At 43.0% G+C, this 21,988-nt stretch overlaps 1 protein-coding gene and 1 long non-coding RNA gene across 6 annotated transcripts in view; one reads left to right on the top strand and one right to left on the bottom strand.

Moving 5' to 3' along the window:
* Nucleotides 1-11,046, bottom strand: part of LOC109520302 (uncharacterized) — a 35,856-nt gene extending 24,810 nt beyond the window's left edge. The window contains exon 1 of the long non-coding RNA XR_002169145.1: nucleotides 10,416-11,046. This is a non-coding gene — a long non-coding RNA (uncharacterized LOC109520302). The remainder of the gene's footprint in view (nucleotides 1-10,415) is intronic.
* A 3,444-nt stretch (nucleotides 11,047-14,490) lies between these two features.
* The window catches only part of LOC109520337 (receptor-type tyrosine-protein phosphatase delta-like), a 227,093-nt gene continuing 219,595 nt past the window's right edge, over nucleotides 14,491-21,988 (top strand). For all 5 annotated transcript variants that reach the window (XR_002169157.1, XR_002169159.1, XR_002169160.1 and 2 more), the window contains exons 1-3: nucleotides 14,491-14,686; nucleotides 14,797-14,925; nucleotides 15,032-15,071. The gene's annotated coding sequence lies outside the window, so the exon portion shown is untranslated. The remainder of the gene's footprint in view (nucleotides 14,687-14,796; nucleotides 14,926-15,031; nucleotides 15,072-21,988) is intronic.

Genomic DNA, 21,988 nt, shown 5'->3' with positions numbered 1-21,988 from the left:
TGTTAAAATTGTGACCGTTTAATGTTAAGCGTTCAGGATGCATTCTATTTGGCACTTCAGCAGTGGACAAATTCAAAGCGCAGGGAATCATGGACTCGAGTTTTGATCGAAAAACACCGTATGCACACAGCAATACGAGAGTTTGATATGACACATTTCTTTGCTTTGCTGACAGATAACAACGTGAAAACAACCAATTAAAGTTGGACAATAGATTCTATCTGGCATTGGAAGTGTTTGACTTTGCGGATAGAAGTCAGCTTTATTGTCAGTGTAACAAAGGCAACCAAAGATCGTCGAACTGCCCCCGTTTTGCACAGAAAAAAAAAAAGATTGTATTCACCTCTCGGGCAATGTTGGACAATGGAGGTCATTGCACATATGACAAAAGCAGCCGCGGTTTAGCATAGCAGCCTATAAGTCTGCGTTCTGTGTTTCGCCGTGAGGTAACGCTTCGTAACGGCAGAGATGCCAAACCTCATCCGAAAGCGGTGACGTGTCCCATTTGAAGCGATGTTCTCAAAGTTGGTTAGCGAACGCCATTGAGGTTTGTGTATGCGTGGCATTCGAGTTGCGGGGGAAGAAGAAAAAGTGTTTTGATCCACTTTATCCTCACATGGGTCGCGGGGGGGGGGTTGAAACGTACAGAGCTGCCGCGGTGGCGCCACCGTGATCTGAGGGGTACCATGGAGACGCCTGTCATGAGGGCGGCAGGGAGGGAGGTGAGGGGTGGCAAGACTCCTGTGATGCCGATGCCGTGCTTCTGTCTGTTTGAGAAGTCTTCTGACGGGATGAATAACTTATGCACGACCTTGTTTATGCATTTTTTTTGCAAGGGGGTGGTTAATTTGATGTGATTCACACAAAGAAGCTTTACACCGCAGGAACTGGTTCAAAGGCATTCCACCCAATTAGGACAGGAAATAAAAAGTCCTTGGAAAAAAAAAAGAACTCCCAAACCATGAGCGCAGCGGTTGAACACAATATGACACTTGGAAAAAGACACTTTTTAAAGAGCCGAGTGACCACAAACTGCAAGTTCGGCAGCTTGCTGTCATTTGAGCATCTGTGCAATGAAGACATCCGGCCACTAGATGGTCGTCGTTTTTCAAATCAGCCCGGTTTTAAGACCGGTGGCGACATTTTTTTTCCAGATGCAGTCGAACCTCGCTACAGCGTACCTCGAGTAACGAATCTGTACGTTGTAACGGTGGCTTGTTGAAACCATTTCCGATGAAATGGCCGCCGACTACGACGTATAATACAGTATGAAAAGTGCCTTCTCGAGTTCAGGATGTGCCGTACCCCGAAGCCGTTTACGATCGTCCTTCAATCTGTTGGCCTCGAATTCTGCCATGATTTTGTTTCCAAAATGGATGATTGTCAAAATTGTCGACTTTGCCAATTTGTAGTCTCGGCTAAGCTTTGTCTGGGAGACTCTCTTTTGAAAGTGAGAGGCCATTTTAGCCTTCACGGGCAGTGAGATTTGCTTCCGTTTTACCAGACATGCTCTGAGACCATGTGTGCCCTGCCTCCCGAAGTAGAACAATGTACGGGGTCGATCAAAAGCATCGCTAAGCAACGGCGGGGTACATTTGGTTCCGAAGCAAGGTCGCCGCGGCAGTTAGCTTCCCGCCGCTTCGTTGCACCGAAGGCCTTTTTTCACTACTTTGTGGGGAAAATCTGGTCGTTATAATGAAGTTTACATTACCAAGGTGTTCGTTGTTAGCAAAATCTGCAAATGGAAAATGAATTAGGTGAAATCAGGATTTTGAAATGTGAACGTTATAGGGGTGGAAACGCTGTAAACGGGGTACGCTGAAAAGAGGTTTGGCTGTAGCAATTTGGAAACTGAGTTGCAATACGACAGGTGAGTGAACTGCTGAGTCGATGGCTAACTAAAGCAGCATCACCTACCAAACCCTTTTTCAGATGAATTCATGTTTTGAATGAGTCTTTGAAAACAATCAAAATTGCTCTGTGGTCATTGGTGATATCCATCCATCCATTTTCCGATCCACTTATCCTCACAAGGGTTGCGGGGGGTGCCGGAGCCTCGACGGGATCGAACCCACAACATCTGCACTGTGAGGTCAACGCGGTAACCACTGGTCCACCGGGCCGGCCATTAGTGATATCATTTTATATCATAATCATAATCAAAATAGTAATCAATGGAGAGCACTTTCAGGCAAATTGCAATATTCATAGTACCAATAAAACGAAGACCGTTTCATCAATCAGAAAAAAAAATAAAAACAACATTGTAAATGAGAAACATAAAAGCAACACTGAAAGAAACACAGCACACACTTAAAACAGGGCATCACTTATCAATTAAATTCAACGGCAAACACTGTTTGCTGTTTCATTTTGCTTTCAAAATCTCAAACAGAATGAAACTCAAACTTACCGTTGATAAACCTTTTAAAAACTTATAAGCGGCACCTTAAAATCTGCTCCAACATGAACAGGGAGCCAGTGAACAGAGGCCAATACAGCTCGATTATATTATATGCTATGTATATTTCTTTCCATCATATTTGATTGTATTATTTAAAAGCTTGCCTTAAGGACTACAAGCTTGTTTTTAAAACTTTACTTTCCTGGTTTCTGTGACCTCCGCCCGCTGGCGTCGCGCATTTGAATATGCCGCCCTCGCTGGGATGGGGCAAATGCAAAGTGCAGAGGCTTTCGATTATTCTGCGGTCGTCGCCCGGTTTGTACTGATGGTAGTCATGCCAATTCTGGAATTCTATTGCAGCTGCAGTTGAAATGACAGCGGAGTACGTGCTTAATGGAAGGGAGTCAAGTCGTTTGGGTCGTTTGGTGTCAACCATCCACGTATCGACTTTCTTCTCGTCAACAGAAAACATCTGCACCAACCTTTATGAATTAAACACATAAAAGACTCGTAATTAAATTCATATGACATGGATTACAAATGAATTTTCCTTTTTGAAGCAACCAAACCACAACCACATACAAACCATTCCAAAAAAATGACAACTATAGCAAACAACAAGAGTTTAATAGTTTTCAAGTTTATTTCAGTTCCATGAAATGACAACTGCTGCTTTCACTGTCAAAAGTTTGTGTAGGATTTCTTGCATTTTATTTCGTCACGTGGTTGCACAGAATAAAATCAGCTTGGTCCAGATACATTTTTTTAAGTACATCTGATTTAGAAAAATGATGTGGAACGAGATGATTTTAGTGTAGCGGTTCAATCGCCGGACTTGTGCGCGGGCAGCATGGGGTTGGTTCCAGCAATTACCGCGACCCTCTTCAGGATAAGCGACGTTGAAAGTGGATGGATGGATGGATAGATGATTTTATTTCGTGCAGCCACGAAATAAAATAAACAGTAAATTCAACACACCATTTTTGTTCTTGTTGTCAATGTTACAAGTTCCACGTCACGGTCAAAACTGTCATTTTGAAAATATTTTCATGCTCCCCATTCATTTGGATGAATATCTATCCTCGACGTGGTCAATTCCCACTGAATATTTGTTTGATAAATCCAGATTTTCGCAACCCTCTTCGAACCAGTGTCAAGCATGTACGATGTCGCTGAAGAGAAAGCAAACAATCCATCAGAATTGAAATGCTTGGTACGGCTCGGATGAGGGGAAGTGGCATCTCCGCAAATAAACTCCTAACAGGTTCTTGGCGGCGCGGTGTCAAACGCTCCGAAACTCTGAGGGCCTGACAAATCTGCACGTCGGGCGGGTGACTCTCATCTGCATCTGTCAAAGCTTGTGTTTACACGTCCCGCGGCCATGTCACACACAGTCGTGTGAAATATCGCTGAGAAAAAGAAGCGAGGCGGCAGAAAACTCCAACCTGCTGATGGAATGAAAAGAAGGCGGGAGGTATGGGGGGGGGTGTGGAGGGAGCGTGGGTGGGGGGGCTAAACAAGGGAGCAAAACAAAGAGAGCGGAAAAACGAAAGTTGGGTGGGGAGCCTGGAAAACGGAAGCGAGGAAAGACTGGGATTGTCATTTCACGGTTGTGCAACTCGATGTGCTCGGGTGAAGCACTGACGCATTGAAGCGGAATACGCCGCATCGGGGGCTGCCACTAACGAAGGTTTTTTTTTTTTCCGAAAACCGTGACCCTATCGATTATTCCATCGATTACTCGGGTAATTGGAAAAAAATCAATAAAATAAAAGAAGCACGGGAAGTACTCAGACTGACGTGACTTATCATGCCCGCAGGTGCCTTGACGGGGCGAAGAAGCGCTTTTACAAGTTCAGAGCAGGAACGCAATCAAGCGAATCGCAGACAGAAATTTTCCCCTGTCTAAAAAGTTCATGCTAAGCATCCTGTCACACAGATAAGTGCATCCAGCCCCCGGGGGAGGGATAAAAACGGGGCAGAATAAATTCTAATAAATCTCTGTATGTGACAGGACAGCCAGGGAAAGAAAAAAAAATGCATGCAAACACAGATAATGATGCCTTCCCTCGTGTGATGCATTTCCAAAATAAGTCCCCGCTTCTCCCTGTGGTCTCGCTCCCCCGATAAAAGCAGATTATATAGAATTTTACTGACATTTTTTTGCCTAATGAGACCATGACGTCACTGCTTCAAATATGTACACTCGGGAGGGTTTTTTTTGTTTGTTTTTTTTCAGAGAGAAATCATATGGTTGTATGAGACTGATCTTTAAAAGACACAACTTTCGACGCGACATCATACAAGTTCTGGATATCATACGGTATATGCATCCTGTATATGCTCTATATTACCGTAGGCTGATAAACAGTGGCAAAACAGAAAAAAAAAAAAACTGTTGTTTGCAAGGAAGAGGACATCTGTCTTGAGCACTCTCTATTAGGACACCAGTACTGAGGAAATTACCTCCATCTGTAAATTGGAACGGTGACCACAAAATGTTGAAATCATAAATTAAGATTTGTTTTTACATTCTTGCATTGAGTCAAACCATACCTGGCATGGAAAAAGTCCATGCTTACCCGCTGGCATCAGGATTTTGGCCTGTTTGACTGCCACTTCTCCACCATCCCGACGGGATTCACCACTGAGGGAAGCCAGGCGGGTCGACATTCCTGGACGGGGTCTGACAGGGTGAATTGAGGAGCTCAAAGATGTCCTCACCGGTATCTTTAGTGCCTCCCTGAGTCAAATTGTTTTTTTTTTTTTCAAAATGTTACATGTGACACCAGTTCCCAAGAATCCCAACACGCTTGTTACAAAACCACAAAAACGTGATTTAAAAAACATGTCATAAAAATACATCATATTCAGCAGAGATGCTGATTATTAAATGTCTTCATGCAAGCAGGGTGCTACAGACGTGTTTTTTGCTCGTATGAACAGTTTTGCTCTGACCAACCATGCGGAGGAATGAAAAATGCGAATGTAATTTGTGGGACGTCAATTCAAAGAAACAGTCTCATTGTTAATATCGTATTTAGGTTACCAGTGCCACCACAATTAGTTCTGGAGGCCCTGGGCAGCACACGGACGTTGAATTATGATTGCACTTAAAAAATAATAATCATAAAATAAAATCCTACATAAATATACATGTACTGGAAGCGGGAGCGACACTACCTAATGAAGAGAATAGACTGTTAAATAATTATAACGTCATGGAACAAATATTAGATTTCAGGTTGTAAAAAAAAAAAGAAGAAGGCCCTAACATCCCACCACTTGGTTTTACGAAGTGCTTATGTGCACAGAGGCCAGGCCGGGACAATCATTGCTGCGGCAGGTTATTGCGCCACGTTTGATATGTGAACTGTTTCATGAACCAGCACCCTTATAGAATGCCAATGTTTCACCCTGATGCGTAAATAATACATGCAAAATGCTAATGTAACACACGTTTTTTTTTTTCTTCTCTATGGAGCTCCGTTATGAATACATAAAGAGCTGGGAGCTTAAGGTCAGACGGCGCCAGTAAAACGACGCAGCATTGCCACAATAAACTTAATCCAATTCCACAGCTAACTGCACCGAGACAGCTTGGATGCTGACCCGAGGAGCGCTGGCGCTATTTATCCCCTGCACAAGAACTCACAGACCTCCACATCAACTTCAAATTACGTATTTAAAATCAGACGATTTGCTTTGAACTGCAGAGGCTAAAAGACAAGGGGTGGGGGGGGAAGGTAGTGGATCCAGGAACATGCTGTTAAAAACAGCCACAAGCTGAGCCCAAGAGCAACCTCTGACTTGAAGAAACACATTCCAGAACATTAATTCAAATCTATTTTAAAACTTTATGCATAATACCAATCCAAAATATGCATGGGAGGGGCAGGTTAGATTTTTTTTTCTTTTTTGGGCGCTCCTCGCATTCCACACGGTAGCATCTGTGACTTTGATAGGCGGAGCCTAGGCTTTTGAGTGACATGGGAATCACCAAAGGAGAGCGCAGGGTTGGCTGGCTGTCAATCGACTCGTCACGTTCGTCAACTTGTGTGTTGAGTGATTTTGGCGTCAGTTGTGCCCGTGCAACTAGCGTATGAATATGCTAATTGCTGTGATTAAAAGGCCGCCGGGGGATCGGATTATATTTGATCATCTGCGGAGGGATTACAATTGGTTCTATTTCGTGGTGGTAGGCTGTGTTAATTTAGCTAGCAAATGTTTGTTTTAGTATAGGACTGTGGGAAAATGATCCAAATTGTCTTTCACGATGATCTCATTTTTTTTTTTGGGTTTTTTTTTTTTTGCAAGATCAGTCCTGTAACAATCAGGTTTAGTTGTCATTTCTCACAATTTACTTTTGACAAGTCAATAGACTTGTGGTTTTAGCTCTGCCTTTTTTTGGGGGTGGGGGGGGTACCTTGCTGCTGAAATGCCAAATGTGTTCTGGACCTCGGTTGGGTTCACAATTTGGTATGTTAAAAAAAAAAGAAAAAAAAGAAAAAGAAAAGGTTACTTTCTTTTACTGGCTTGCTTTATAGAACACTAAATTGGGCAATCCGTAGTCGCCGTGGCAACAACAGATTCTCTTTATTACAAGCATTGCATTGCAGTGTGTACTTGTGCTTTTATGACCTATATCAACTTCAACATTTTTTCCCTGTAAACTTTCCCAAGTTTCTTGCAAGTCTGCACTTTCCCAGACACACACACACACACACACACACACACACACACACACACACACACACACAACCACGATCTTGTTTATGCGCAGGTCTTCTCGAGGCCAATGGCAGCCTAACAATTTTGTCCCATAGCTCAGTGCGCGCCAATCCCGAAGGGATCTATTAAGTCACCGTAGTTGGCGGTCCAGGGAGAAGTGAGCGGAAGCTTCCTAATGGATTACTTCATCAATCAATGCATTCACACATTTGTAAAGCATTCACAACACCCCCAAATTGTTTGATTCGTTGTCCAATATTGGGTGGGGTCTCATTTTTTGTTTTAATGTTAGTACAGTGATCCCTCGCTACTTCGCGGTTCGTTTATCACGGGTTCAGTGCATCGTGGATTTTTTCAAACATAGAAAAAAAAATATATATATTTTTTAATATACATGAGTACAATACTGTATATGTTGCTCTATGTGACTCGCTGTTGTTTTGCAGCTTCTCGCGGACCGTTTGCGGACTTTTTGTGGATTAAAATGAATAAATAAATAAAACAAAAACATTTTTAACCTGTTTATGTTAATTGGTTGCTACTTCGCGGATTTTCGTTTATCGCGGGTGGTTTTGGTCCCCATTAACCGCGATAAACGAGGGATTACTGTATTATTAATACTGATGAAGATGTTCTAGACGTTTTCCTTTGATTTTCCCTAGTAACACAAAAAAATGGCTGCAGAGCTAATATTTTGGACAGTAAAAGTCATTCAAAATAGGTGTGGATCGGTCATTTTTAGACATTTGATGCAGAGCCAGAATTTTTATTTTTGGGAGTTTTCTCCAAACGCTAATCTTCTAGTTTCCTGAAGAACCCTTAAGAATGGCCGATGATTCAACATGCTTTGTCGCCATTAGATTCGCAGCCGTAACTCAACGGTCGTTAAGGGCGCAACGACCACCGCTAAGTCTTTTTGCCCTCATGCAAATGATCCTCAAGGGAGCAAAAACTACAACCTGAGCTCATTATTTTGCAACTGAGCACGGCAGAAGTCGTTTTCGACCTGGGTGGGACAGCGGCACTTTGTGCGGCGCCCACAGTGCCATCCGACTCAGCAAAAAGCCCCAAGGGAGCCCCACACCTGCCACTAAGAAAAAAAAAAAATTGCGAGAACTAAAATGACCAGATTTTTTTTTTTTTTTTATAACTATAAAAAGAGGCAACATACTTGTGACTTTATTAACAGATCAACCAGGGTCCTGCATAAAAACGGATAAAACAATCCATCTCTCCAAGCAAAGCGAACACAAACGCCATCGTGGCCTCGGTGCTTGTTTGTTCTTCTTTTTGTCCGGGTTATTTCGGACTTCCCACCTTTCAAGAGATTCAATAAAAAGATACGAGAAGAAAGATGCTGTACAATAAAAGAAAAGTGGACACTAAGAACTCTCAAATAAAGCACCCGAATAAAACCAACAGCGCTCGCTTTGAAATCCCCCCATCTGCCAAGCGTACTTGCTTTTTTATCCGTCTCTCTGGAGTCATCGCGACGCACGCTGAACCGCGTCGACGACAAATATTTGTATGCTAATGCCAGCGTTCATCTGCCGCTTGAATGAAAGGTCGCCTTCTCACAAGGAAAATAATTGAGCACAAGATTTCATAACCACCCCTTCCTGACTCTCAACTGGATGCAAAAAATAACCTGCCATTGGGAAGACTTCAGGTAACCTAGCGATGAAAAATTCTTTTCTGCTCTTTTCCAACAACAACAAAAACAAAAATACATATACCTCCTTGGATTTTTCGTCAGAACCTCTTAAAACTTGTTATTCATTCAAGCCAAGGCTAGGTTTTTCTAGTTTTTTTTTTTTTTTTTTTACATTTGGGATAACCATGCTCGTCACTGGAAGGCATGCTAGCCTGGATTTGGAGATGATATGAGACATTTATTATTTAGATCACACTTGAGGAAATGTGCCCTGTGGAGTTTATGTTTAGAAACACACACATACAGCCACACACTCACGTGGAGTAAAGTGGCAAAAAAAAAAAAAAAAAAAAAGGAATACGATCACTAATAGAGGAAATTGTTCATATTTCTCCCCTCGGGTCCACTTCTGTGCATAGTGAAAGACGACAGTTCCGACAAAATGGGATGTTATTGAATTTCGGAAGAGGGTTAGCGGGAGATATGACTCGGACTGACACGGTCAAGCTACGGAAAGGCTGAAAAGACAAAGAATCTTGTCAACAGGAGAAGAAATCAAATAAAACTGGCTCCCGTGCCAAGGACGTTTTCGTTCACGATTAGCGGGGGCATTATGCAACAACGTCAGCGCTAGTTTTCAATCTTTATTTCAGTGCAGACGAATCAAAATGAAAGTACCATATGTGCTTTTCCATTTCTGGGAACAGTTCCACCACTTGCGTGTCAATATCAGGGTCAAGGTTTCCAAACAACATGTGGACGCTGATGCTAAAGGACAACATAGCCGCTATCGACACTGTAAATTAGCCGAGCGTCTGCGCTCGTCCGCGTGGAATCCATAATGTCGACAGAAAAGGCCTTGTTGTTCTCGTTAGGCTGGATCAATTGAAAACGCATGGAAAAGAAAACTCATACAAACTTTCAAACTCTCACCTTACAGGTTTTATTTCGTGACATTTTGTTTTTATTTCAAGCCAGACTTAAATTTTTCTTAATAACTTAAAAGGCTTCTGATGTTTTTGACATTTCTACGTGAATTCTCATAGAGCTGTGATTGTATTTGATTTTTTTTTTTTTTTGACATTGTGTTTGGGTTTTCCTCAGGAACTTCTGAACAAGCAGCATGGCTTCAAGATTTTGACTTTGTGAATCTATTTAAAATGTTTGTTTTTTTCATTCGGAAACCCTTTGAAAACAAGGGTTGATTGGACGCTTTTCGATTGTTTAAAATTGATGAAGATCTGTGCAACCAAACGTGGACGACTGATGTGTTGATTTTTCAGTCAAAAAGAAATGGTTCCTGCCCCCCCAGAAACCCCCCCCCCCCCAAAAAAATGGTCCATCCCAGTCGTCAATCATGGCGGCGGTCTGCAGTTTATTTGGTTTTTTTCTATACGACTCATGCACTGGATTCCATTAAATTCTGCCTTCGTACTTAATGAAGTGTTTTTGCACGTACATAATTCATTTGATATCTTTCACATTCCCGTTTGGGATTAATTAGGGTCTACTCAAAGTGAAAAGGTCACTTTAGTACACATTTCTCCTCGCTAACATAAATTCATGGAGATTTCTTTTCACGGATCCTAACACCGATGCATATTGAAGTGCAGATGTAAAACTCACTTCATTCTACGCGTTCCTGTGTGATGTTTCAAATTACAGGCAGTCACCATCAAGGTAGCGCTCGAGCCGAGGCGCTGGGGAGGGGTGGAGGGGTTGCGACCGTTTCGCCTCCGTTGCCAGTCACTTTCAGTTCGAATCTCTCGTGACAGAACTCCTTGAGACCAACGTAATTGTTTCTGACAGGCTGCTTGGTGAAAACAACATACTGGAAGGAGGGATTTGCACTGTGTTGCTCCAGCATGTGAGCCATGTAATCTCTCCGCTTCTCTTTCTCATTTTGGCTCCAGGCAAGGTCTGCATGAGGTTAACCCGCCAATCTAAAGATAGCTTGCGCACCGACCGGACCTCCTACTCCATTCACTCGCTCATGCTACAGCTACCACTGTTTATCGTTCGGATGCAGTCCGACTCCTCGCTGATTATGTAACGGCTTAAGAAGTGGGTCGCAATACTTTCGGAGTAAGTCCCCCACCAACCCACCTCCCCGGAATAAAAATGACTCACCGATATCACCTCATCTCCAGTTTTATTTCTATTGCTCTCTTGGCGGGTATCCAGTGGCGGTTTCGCCCAATCTATAATGGAGACTTATGCAACATAGTCCATCATCAAGTTGAATAATAATAACGGCCTCGGAATATCTGGAGTCACGAAGCAGCCCAAAAAGATGTTATTGTCTTCGGAGAAAAAAAGACGTCGATCCTTGCAATCAGCACCGTAGGCTAAGATTCGGGATTTTTCAAAACTACGTTTTCGTGGTTTCATATCGGGCGAAATAGCATTTGATTAAAAAAAAAAAAAAAAAAAAAACACAAAATGAAACCCTTTTTTTTTTTGGTCTTATTTGTTAAAATCTAATTTGCTTTTTGGAAACCACCACGCCCACGGAAAAACAAAATCAGAGACAGAAGATGTGACTGACAATAAAACAGCAACATTTCCCTTGAAGAACCACTTTTAAAATCGGTTCTTATGACACTGGGGAACACAATTTTTGTTGAGTTAGGTCTGACAGCTGTTTTTAATCCATTTTCAAGTGTGGAATCCAAAACCGAGCTCAAGGTTTTCTCTATCATGTCAATTCTCTCAGATCCCCACTTTAATAAAATAAATAAATGTGTATTCAAAACACTAAGATAGAATAGTTACAAGCTTTGAAGACAAACCAAAAAAACTTGCAAAAAAGAATATAACGGCCTGCCCATGGTTACATGGTTGAAGAGAGGCCAGCATTCATCCTCTTAATTCCTACTATCCTAGCTTCCCGTTTGCTGACATTGATAGCACTGACCTATTGGGAGCTGCACACACCTCTCACCACACTGTTTCAATTGTGACTTCAATTTGCCACTACAGCTGGTGGAATTTGACTTTTCTGGAGGGTGAGCTGTGGAGAAAAAAAACTTAGTGTGTTACAAAAAAAAAAAAACTGACTGCAATTTAATTTCAATCGGCATACAAATTAAATTCCAAAGATTTTTTTGTTTCAAATTGTTCCCCAGTTTTATTGTTTTTTTTTTGTTTTTTCTTTTTTACATCTTACTCATATTTACTGAAAGAACCCCTTAAAATGACTGCTGAGGCGTATACTTTTCTTTCCGAGCATTGAAAACTTACCTTCAGAATCCTTTCTTCATGACTCGACATGACATTTTTTGTGCTGTATACAAAAATGGTGGACAATTCGGGATTTTTATCTTTTTTCATCCTCATAATTTCCACGATGTAACCCTTAAAAAGTGACTTACCTTTTGGAAATGACTTTGCTTTGCTTCACCATGTGGTCATCGGTTGTGCTTGACCATCAATTGTGTCATGCCTCCCCCTCCCCCCACTGCATAAATAAAAAAAAATGATCAAAGTCAATTTCAGGACTTACAAACATCACCTTCCAAATGCAAATTGATCACATTTGTGGGTGTGGTGTTCATTAGCTCATTACTCTTCGGAGTCTATGTGGACAGCTGCTCATGAGCTTCGGGTTTGGTCCAAAAAATGACGGGATTTCGGGACACAAAATGGACCATTTTGCAACATTATTAGAAGCCCAACTGCTTGGCCCGCGGCACAGAGGTTGCAATGCATGTTGCGCAACTTTGGCCCACCCGCCTTTTGTGGGCTGGGACTTGGCGACGTGTCGGAGATGGAGGGGATGTTGAAATGTGTGAGCCATTTTCTCACTTGTTATGCAAAGCAAGTCTGGAAGCTCTCAATTTGTTTATGCCCAATGAGTGAAGATTGCAAAACCCAATTTGGCAGAGACGCGGTAAGCTTCTTCAGCTTAGTTTGCTGGTGTGCAAGTGTGGAATCGTTAGGACCCCTATCCACACACAGGAATCAAAAATAACATTTTTTTTTCTTGATTTGAAAAAAAAATCGACAAATGAATCAAAAAAAAGACTAAATGAGAACCAACGATGCTAGCTTGTCTCAGTAACTCGCGGAAAGAGGAGATGAAATCGCCTTGGAGGTTGTTGTGGGGCATGTATGTTGGTTTGTTGTCATCAATTTTAATGCAAAATGAAATCTATTAAAAAGGATTAATTTCGTCGTCATTCATCGCAGGAAATGCAACCCCCAGGGACACGAATCACAGTCGTCTAAGATTTTATGGAGTTAGATGTGAAAGCAACAACACTGTATTCATTTATTTACTTATTTTTGACAGTTACACAGAAAAAAAACAAACCCAAAAAACATACATGAATGTGTAAATCCTGATCCAAGAACGTGTGCCAGTTCATCCCTCCGGTTTACCGCTCGCGTGGCAACAGCTGCAAACCAAATAGCATGTTGTTGGAGCTCTTCCGTTTGTTTGCTGCAGGTAAGTGACATAAAATCTTTGTTGCACACTAACATTGTTTTGTGGGCGCTTTTACCACAGCCACTCTTCGTTTAGTCACCTAACTAGTCCTCACTGCAAATGAAAAGACCGCACAAATTTGACAGATCTTTAGAAAGAAATCAAGACAAACAATTTAATGCCACTTATATCTATTATGTTCCATCTTGTGCAATAGTATTAAATCACACTTTTTTATTGGATACGAGTTTGTTTGGTTTGGTTTCCCCCTAATGTAATTGGAAGACTAACCTGTAGGTGGCAGTAGAAATCTAGAAGTAGTTCCGCCAACAAGGCGTATTTAGCGTCGACGGTAACTGGCGGGAGACAAAACTAAATGAGCCTCAATTGTGATTTCGTTGTCATTTCGGGCAGTAGGCGGGATACACCTTGAACCGGTTGCCAGCCAATCGCAGGGTGGCACACATCGACGAACGATCATTCGCTCTTACAATCACACTTCGGGACAATTTCCATGAACCTGAAATGCATGTTTTTGAACGTTTTTGTCGTGCTAACCAGTTGGTCACCATGCCGCCTGTATTTATTTTTTATTTTGTTTTATTTTTTTGTAAGCTTTTGTGAAATTGTTAATTATTATCATTTTATGTTTGAACATTACAGTATTGTCTGTGATGTTAAAGTTACCTAAATTTAATTCTCTTTGATAATTTCTTAAACATGTTTATGTTCAGAGCGTCTGATTGGCTGAAGGAAACAGGAAGTGTTTTAGTAGCGGAAGAAGGAGTTGCTCTCGAACGTGCTGCGGCTCAGACGTCTTTTTTTCCTTCTCAATAAAACTGCATGCAAAGGATTCCATCTTTCCTTTTGCCGTTCGTAAAGTAAAAACTACGAACCCCTCAACTTACAATTTTATTATTCAAAGGTGGAAAAGCACAACGCTGTGTAAAAAAAAACAGTTGTGTTTCAATGCATCTGGATTTTGAGTCTGCATTATTGCGAATTTTACCAGGTGAGTCAGCGGTACCATTGTAACAATTAAACCCCCTAGAATCAGTGGCGGTCCCTTTCTTTTCCTCAATGTCTACGAACCTGCAAGTAGCCTGCTAATTAATACAGTAACCGATTCTAATGTTCAGTTGGCAGCGTACATAAAAATTAATAGTTTTAAGTTTGCCACTCTAGCTTGCCCTCGTGCGGAGGGAGTGGGAACATTTCACTCTCTCTCTCGCTCGCTTTCTCTCCCCTCTTTCTCTTACACACACACACACTTTCTCTTTCTCTCTCCCTCCAAGCCCACGAGCTATGTGAATGCACGTCTGTGTGTGTGTGTGTGCGTTTGGATGTGCACGCGTGATGGTGTAAATGTGACAGCGCGCAGCGGCTCAGTTTCCTCGGGAAAAGCGTGATTTGCTCCCTGCCCGTCTTCTTCTTGGCGCTCTCATCCAGACGGTGCTCAAGAGAGCAGGTACCATGTGTCCGATCCACCTTTACAATGATCTAGATTTTGACTTTTCCCCCCCGCTCATCCCAGCTCTTGGACTTTTGAGGGTGGCTAATGGAATTCTTCTTTTACAGTTCGCAACAAAACAAAACAAAACAAAACAAAGAACACCTTTTTTGGAATAAGAAACGCATTGCTGTGTTCTGACTTGGATGAAAGGGACTCCTCTGGAATTTCTTCAGGACTCAAACCTTCAAGCCCTGGTATGTAAGACGTTTGGATGTGCTGATGATGACAAAATTCCAATTTTGATTGTGGCAACCCCATCACCTAAACCCCCCCGCCCCCCCCTCTCTCTTTTAAACACAGTTATCGGGTGCTTTGCCGTTCAACCGCTCCGGCGTGTATAGTAAGTGAACACTTTTTCTCTGCATCTTTTCATGTGCGGTGAAGTTGGGATGCGTGATGTTCCACCACACACATCCTCCATCATTTATCTATCGCTTATGCCCCACACTGTGCACCATCAAACACTGATGAATGACACATAATAAAAAAAAAAGAAAAAAAAGCAGGATGCAGCAACTGCAGCATCATAATTGGGGGCATGCTGAGAAAAGTTTTTAGACACAGAACGTTTTTTTGGTATGTAGAGGCATAGACTTGTTATTTGAAGCTTCAAAAGGTGAATGGTTGTGTTGAAAGCTGAGGTTGTTGTGGAAAAGTTGGGCAAAGTGAATGAGGAATGTGGCAATGAGCGTACGTGTTGTGATAGGGCGCCGCTGACCGTACTTCCGTGCTGTCCGCTGCAAGGAAGTGGGCTCCCCTGGCCCCCGAACCTCCCCACCCTACTGACACCTTAGGTGGTCTTAACCTGGCACCCATTTGCTGTCTTACATGGTGTTAAAGTGACCAAGATTGACAAAACACAATTTTTTTTTCCTTCCTATTGCAAATGTGCTTTTCGGGGTGCTTTTTTTGGCCCTGGGGGAACAAAACAGTATCGACCTGATAGTAGCAATGTTTGTTCGTTCTAGAACTGTGTGACATTATCACAGTGATTCATGAACGCATTTCTATTCCGCCAAACAGCAGAATTTTATTCATACACCAAATCCACATTGCCCACCTTCATGTAAGTGCAAAAAGAAGTTAAAGACCCTGTAATATGAATTCAGAGAATTCTAAAGATAGTAAACTGGATGTGTTTGAAGGTAAATTGCTTTCGATAAGAATGTGTAGTACTCAATTGTGAAACTGTTCTTTTTGGGTGTGGCTAATCCGAGGCCCAGTGACGCACTTGAGTCGACATGGTGCCCTCATTCACATCATGCTTACACCCCGAAATTGCATCTTCCTTTCGGGCAGTCGCTGTCATGGCCGCTTTAGAGTGCCTCGTTTTTTTTTTTTTTCCTTGAGTGTGCGCATGCACGTCATGCTGAGAGACACAGAAGAGTGAGGAGGAGGGAAATTTTCTTTTTTCCAAGAGTCCACTCTGTCCGCAAGTGTGTGGATAGTGGCTTCGGGCTGGTGTGCCGCTTTTGAAAAAGCCCAGTGGGTTACATTCCAGCCACCGGAGGGTTAAAGTTTAAATATTTTGGCAGCTCATGTAATTATGTTCAGGCACGAGAAAGACGTTGCATCCATTTTTTTTTTTTTTATGATTTTTTTACAGGTTTTGGAAGTGATAATTGATTGACAATTGACACTTGAGTGTGTCGCGGTTTCAGCACATTTAGTGGCCACACCCACAGCGCTTTAGAGCTTGAGCCAAGGGCATATTTATTTCTTTATTTTCAGGGTTTTCAAGTCTCATTTTATGAAATTGGCAGTTTTTATGAACACACTTCTCTGTGGTGTGCCAAATTGACATCTATTTTCCCTTTACAGGCACTTTAAGCACTGTACTTGAGTGAGTCTCTTTCCTGATGCCTCCACTGGATTTCCCATATCAGTCCGTTCCTATGTCAAACTATGATTGACATTTGGACATTCCTCAGCAGCAGTGAAGTTCATGCTTGAACATACCCTGATAAAACTTTCGGCTTTCTTTACCCTGTGTGGTACCTTTTTAGGCGAGCATAAATCTCAAGCCGTTAATTGAACAATGTACCGGTACCGGTGACAACCACTTTGATGGCGGTCCACGGCTTAGGGATCCAAACATTTCTGTTCCTTTCAGGCTGTTCAGTCAGATGATTAGCTAAACCTGGCACAGTAGTTTTTTTATTTCCAGCAAACCATTGAGCTGTCCTAAAATAATGTCTGAAAAAAAAATAAACACTGTCACGCTGCGCTTTTCATTTTTTTATGAATTCCAAAGTATCTGTGGGAGACAAATACGATGCCTTCCTCCAATTAAAAAAACCCAAAAAAACTCTGCCCCATAGAGTCTGCCTAGCAACAGCCTACGATGGTCAAGGTTTTGCCAGGCAGGCTTGTCTCGGAATTCTTGGAATAGAATATTTGCAGGGCAAGGTGGCAGTCCCCCGTTATCTATGTTGATATTTAATACAGAGCAGCGCTAGTGAAATGAATGCAAATTAATACATCTGTCGCTGCATCCATTTTTGAATAAATAAATAAATGGCTCTGCTCAGGAGCATCATCCTCTCGGTTTGTCATCTGAATGTCCTGATGGGCGTGCTTCCCATTATGTTTTATATCTAATAGAGTCGCGAATTAGAATTTAATGTGAATGACTCCATTCGGCACTGCATTTTTTTCCTGTTCCTGTTTGCTTTCGATATGGGCGTGTCCCCCAGTTATGGTTTCTAGTTCATCCCAAGTAATTCACTGTGATTGCCTACGTTTGTCCCCGTTTGTTTTTTTATTTCGTTGGCTTTAGAGTCCTGTTCTTGTGTTTGTGAGGGTTAGTACCTGACTTGTCCTTAGAATTTTGTATGTAATACAGAGTGTATAAATTATTGCAATGACATTTGTCTGATCATGACCTGCTTGAATGCCTTTTCGCCCGAGGTCATGAATTCTTCTTCCCAGCAAAAAGTTCCAGTTGAAGCAATTGTTTACATTGTGTTAAAAAAAAACAAACAAAAAAAAAAACCCCTCAAAAACCTTGAGCGCCTGCCAATTTTTTTCTTACCTCCCCATCTAAAACTACTGCCGGTGCACGGCATACAATATTTAACACCCGACTGCTTCCTTGTTTAGTCCTACTGACGCTTTTAGCGTGACAAATAAGCAGGTGAAGCGCCCCCCCCCCCTGCCCCCGCGAATCTCTAAAAATGCTGCGCCCAACGAAAGCGACTCACCTGTGCTGTTTACTTCCGCGGCTCCGCTCGTAAATCAGACGCTTGTTAAGTTGCACTATACGACAATGTTTGCCTTCCGCAGGAGACGTGAACGCCATTAAGTTTGATCTATGTGATCCAGGCGCTGACTTCTCCCCAATTAAGGGATCCTTTGTTGTATTCCGGCCGGTGAGCTCACTGCACATGCTGCTTCTTTCTCGCGATATAAATTCCGCCGCCGCTGTGACGGGTATGAAAGCCGCGAGGATTAAGGCCTCTCTCCGCGCAGCTCCAAGCCTGGAACCAACAAGAGAAATCAATTAGACCCTACTCAGTTAGCATCGAAGGGAAATTCCAGGATGGAAAATGATTGCGGCGAATCCGAGCAATCTGGGGGGAATAAGAGACGTAAGCAGACGGGAAAGTGAAAGCGGGAATCCGAATCAACACACAGACTCTTTTTTTTTTTTTTTTGTCCTTAGAGGATTGTGGTACAACTAAGAAATTAGGGCATTGTTGTTTATGACAATAATCTCCTGATATTTGCAGGATGTAGGGCCATATTCAGTCTTCTGTTTGGTTGTTTTTGACGCGCCAGGGTTTGAGCACTTTTCATTCTTTCCATCCGGACTTCTGACACACCCACCGCAAGTATGCTGGGAACGAACATGGAAACGGCCAAAGCGACAGGGTTCAATGACAGCTGAGGCTGTGCGGAAATAATAGAAATGTTGATCTTTCCTGAGACTTATGAATGTAATTGAAATCAGTGAAAACTAGAATGCACACTTCAATTTTGAACATACCCCATGTAGCGGACGTGTCGTCGGCCAGTGGGGATTTGTGAGCTGCGACGACTCAGATGGAGAAAATATTTGATTTATTTTGTTCTGGATGAAATGAATCCTCTGAAAGCCATTTAATCAGAATACTGTGCTTATGGAATGCACACATACCGTATTGGCCCGAATATAAGACGGCGCTGATTATACGACGATTTATTTTTCTTCTTCGTGCTACCGCTATTTTTATTTTTATTCTTTGTGACAGGGGTTCACTTTGGCCTGGGGAGTCAAGTTTAGCATTCGCTTCAATGATATCTGGCGCCATCTAGCGTCATGAATGGGTATAATGTCTAGACCCCGAATATAAGACGACCCCCACTTTTTTCAATGCAAAAAAACGCCGTCTTATATTCGGGCCAGTACGGTAATTGGAGGTCACAACATGGGGGTGTGCCTACCATGCTCAAGACCGGTAAGCAATGTCGTGATCATTTGCAGCCAGTGATGACCAAGTGGGCGTGTCATAACTAATTGACATGTTGAGTCGGGTGTGTCTTAAACTCCATGGTAGAGGGTCCGTCGAACCCTTGAGACCGATTCACCGAACACCTAGGGTTCGATCCAACCCAGGTTAAGAGCCACTGGTCTAGAACAAGCAGGCCACTTCTGAAATGCTCCAAAGGCTTTTCTTTTTATGCCGGCCGGGAACTCACAGTTGGTGAATATTATAAATAAACAGCGAAGAACGCTTTTTCATGTTGCTATTCATCGCCAGTAAATATCACTGCGAAACCGTTTTTGTTCCATCTCTGCTGCCTGAGCTCGATTGCAACTGTCCTAAAGGTCTGACGCTGAAGTCACAGCACTTGGAAATTCAGAAAAAAAAAACCCTTGTCATTTCCCGGATCGACTTGAAATTGGTAGATGAGTCTCTCAGAACAGGACACACCAAAACTTGAACAGTCATTGGGCCAATTTGTTCATAGGAGCCAATTTTCTGCGAATACCAGGGCTCGCACTTTCACGAATTCTGACTTGGAAATCCTTGCAAATGAGCTCCAGTCAAAAGCGCGTTTCCCAAACAGATGCGCGATGTCATCTAATGTGGGTGGACTGTCCATCATGTCTTGGCAAGGGGCGTCGCCGAATCGTTAATTATCAGTCTGTCACATGAATCGATCACGATAGCTTCACTTTTCTTGTCTGTCGAGTTTTAAATCTGCGTGTTGCATCTGCTGTGCTGTTAAAAACCAAAACGGTGCCGATCACAAACGGAGGGATTCATGATGATAAGAATATGACAGAAAACGTAAAAAAAAGTGATTCTAGCGTGAGTCATAGGAGATGGGATTTCTTATTTTTTTAAGGCTTAGAACATTGCAATCCCCTCCCTAATCCTGTGTGTACAGTGAGCTGAAAGGGAGCACACATGTAAACACCCCCATCTTGCTCTCAGCTAGCCCTGCTGGAGCTTCGGCGCTCGGCATCATGGGAGAATAACAATGAGGGATTGTGGGAGAGCGGGGATCAGTCTTCCTCGCAACGCTTGGGCCATACTGGGCTCGTCTTTATCTAAGACCCTGGCTTCCAGGGCTCAGTTCTGCTCGTTTGGAGATGACAAGCCAACGGTACTGAGGAGGCGCGCCTTGGTTCTCCAAATGCCCCCCCCCCCACTTCCCCCCACCCACTCTTGTTACATGGCAGGCCTTGTGATTTCATTTTCGCAACAATTGGCGAACTCGCAGCATGGCCCTCTTCCGCTGTTTCTTCCAACAAGTGGCAGGCTGGGATCTGTCAAAACCTTTGAGCACACCGCGCAAAGTCCCTCTTGAAATTTCTTCGTTTTGTCGTCTTCCTTTTATTCCCACTCGTCAATCCATTTTTGGAGGTCTCAAGTCCTGACCAAATGTCGCGGGCATGTGCAGCAGAGTAAAACATGTCTTTCAAGAGTCCCGGGCAAGAATCGCTCAAAAGCTTATCTTTGAAATGGCCTTTTTTTTTTTTTTTTACCCCTTTCTTCTTTGAAAGCAAACAAGAGTAAAACTTCCCATTGTTTCCAAATTTGAATGACATGCAGGTGAGGGATTTAATTGCTAAATGCTACGCAGGTGGCGGCTCGGTGACCCAGTGGTTAGCACGTCGACCTCACAGTGCAGAGGTGCGGGGTTCAATTCTGCCTCCAGCCTCCCTGTGTGGAGTTTGCATGTTCTCCCCGTGCCTGCGTGGGTTTTCTCTGGGTACTCCGGTTTCCTCCCACATTCCAAAAACACGCATGGTAGGTTAATGAAAGACTCTAAATTGTCTCGAGGTGTGAGTGTGAGCTCGGATGGTTCTTCTTCTCTGTGTGCCCTGCGATTGGCTGGCAACCGGTTCAGGGTGTCCCCCGCCTACTGCCCGAAGACGTTGGGATAGGCTTCAGCACATCCCACGACCCTTGTGAGGATAAAGCGGTTCAGAAAAAGCGGATGGATGGATGTGAGGGATTTAATTCCTAAATGCTACACAGGAACAACTTGTGGTGACATGCAAGATATAAAAATCACAATAGTTCCGCAAGTGTTGTAGGTATCTATTCATTCACGGGGGTACAAAATTGCTATTCCGGATGCAAAATTCCTCAAATAGTCCCTAAAGGGTTGTGCGTGTATTTAAGGTCTAAAGAAAGCGAGCACCCTTCGATTGTAAGGCTTATACGTGTAGTTAAATCTTATCGTAGCATCACAGCAGCTCTGCAAAAGGGCCTCTAAAGTCTGAAAGGATCAAGTTCCCCCCAAGGAATAGCGTTAAAAGGGGGAATGTGGGAATACCCAAGATGATAGCAACAGAATCCCTAAATAAACTGACAGAGGAAAGAGAGGGGGCAGGGGAGAAGATAAATGTGCCACATCATTCCTGTAGAAATAACGTGGATCGATGTGAAAATTTAATTTGACGCAAAGAGCCTTTCGGCAAAGTGCAATTTGCATCTTTTAGTTTCCCTCTCGGGCCACGCCATTCGGGTTGGCAGGAGATGGACAGATGACCAAGCGGTATGGAAAAAGATAGTGGTCGGAATGCCCCCGGGGAACGAAACACATTCCTTTCACTCCAAATGCGCCCCCCCTGCTTTTGATTGGCTAATATGGTTAGTGCCATGTGTCCCTTATTGGATCATATCAAAGGTCAGAGGAGTCCTGCAGACGAATCAATCTCTCCGTCTGAGGAAGCGTGGAATTGAGGGTGAGACGATCCATCTAGTCGGAATGAAAGTGGGTGAGGAGATGCGTGGGGGGGGGCGGTGGCGGGGGAGT

This window comes from Hippocampus comes, unplaced genomic scaffold, assembly GCF_001891065.2.
Source record: "Hippocampus comes isolate QL1 unplaced genomic scaffold, H_comes_QL1_v1.1 scaffold143, whole genome shotgun sequence".
Taxonomy (NCBI): domain Eukaryota; kingdom Metazoa; phylum Chordata; class Actinopteri; order Syngnathiformes; family Syngnathidae; genus Hippocampus; species Hippocampus comes.
Note: the sequence above shows the minus strand (reverse complement) of the source record. Positions and strands in the feature narration are given on the sequence as shown.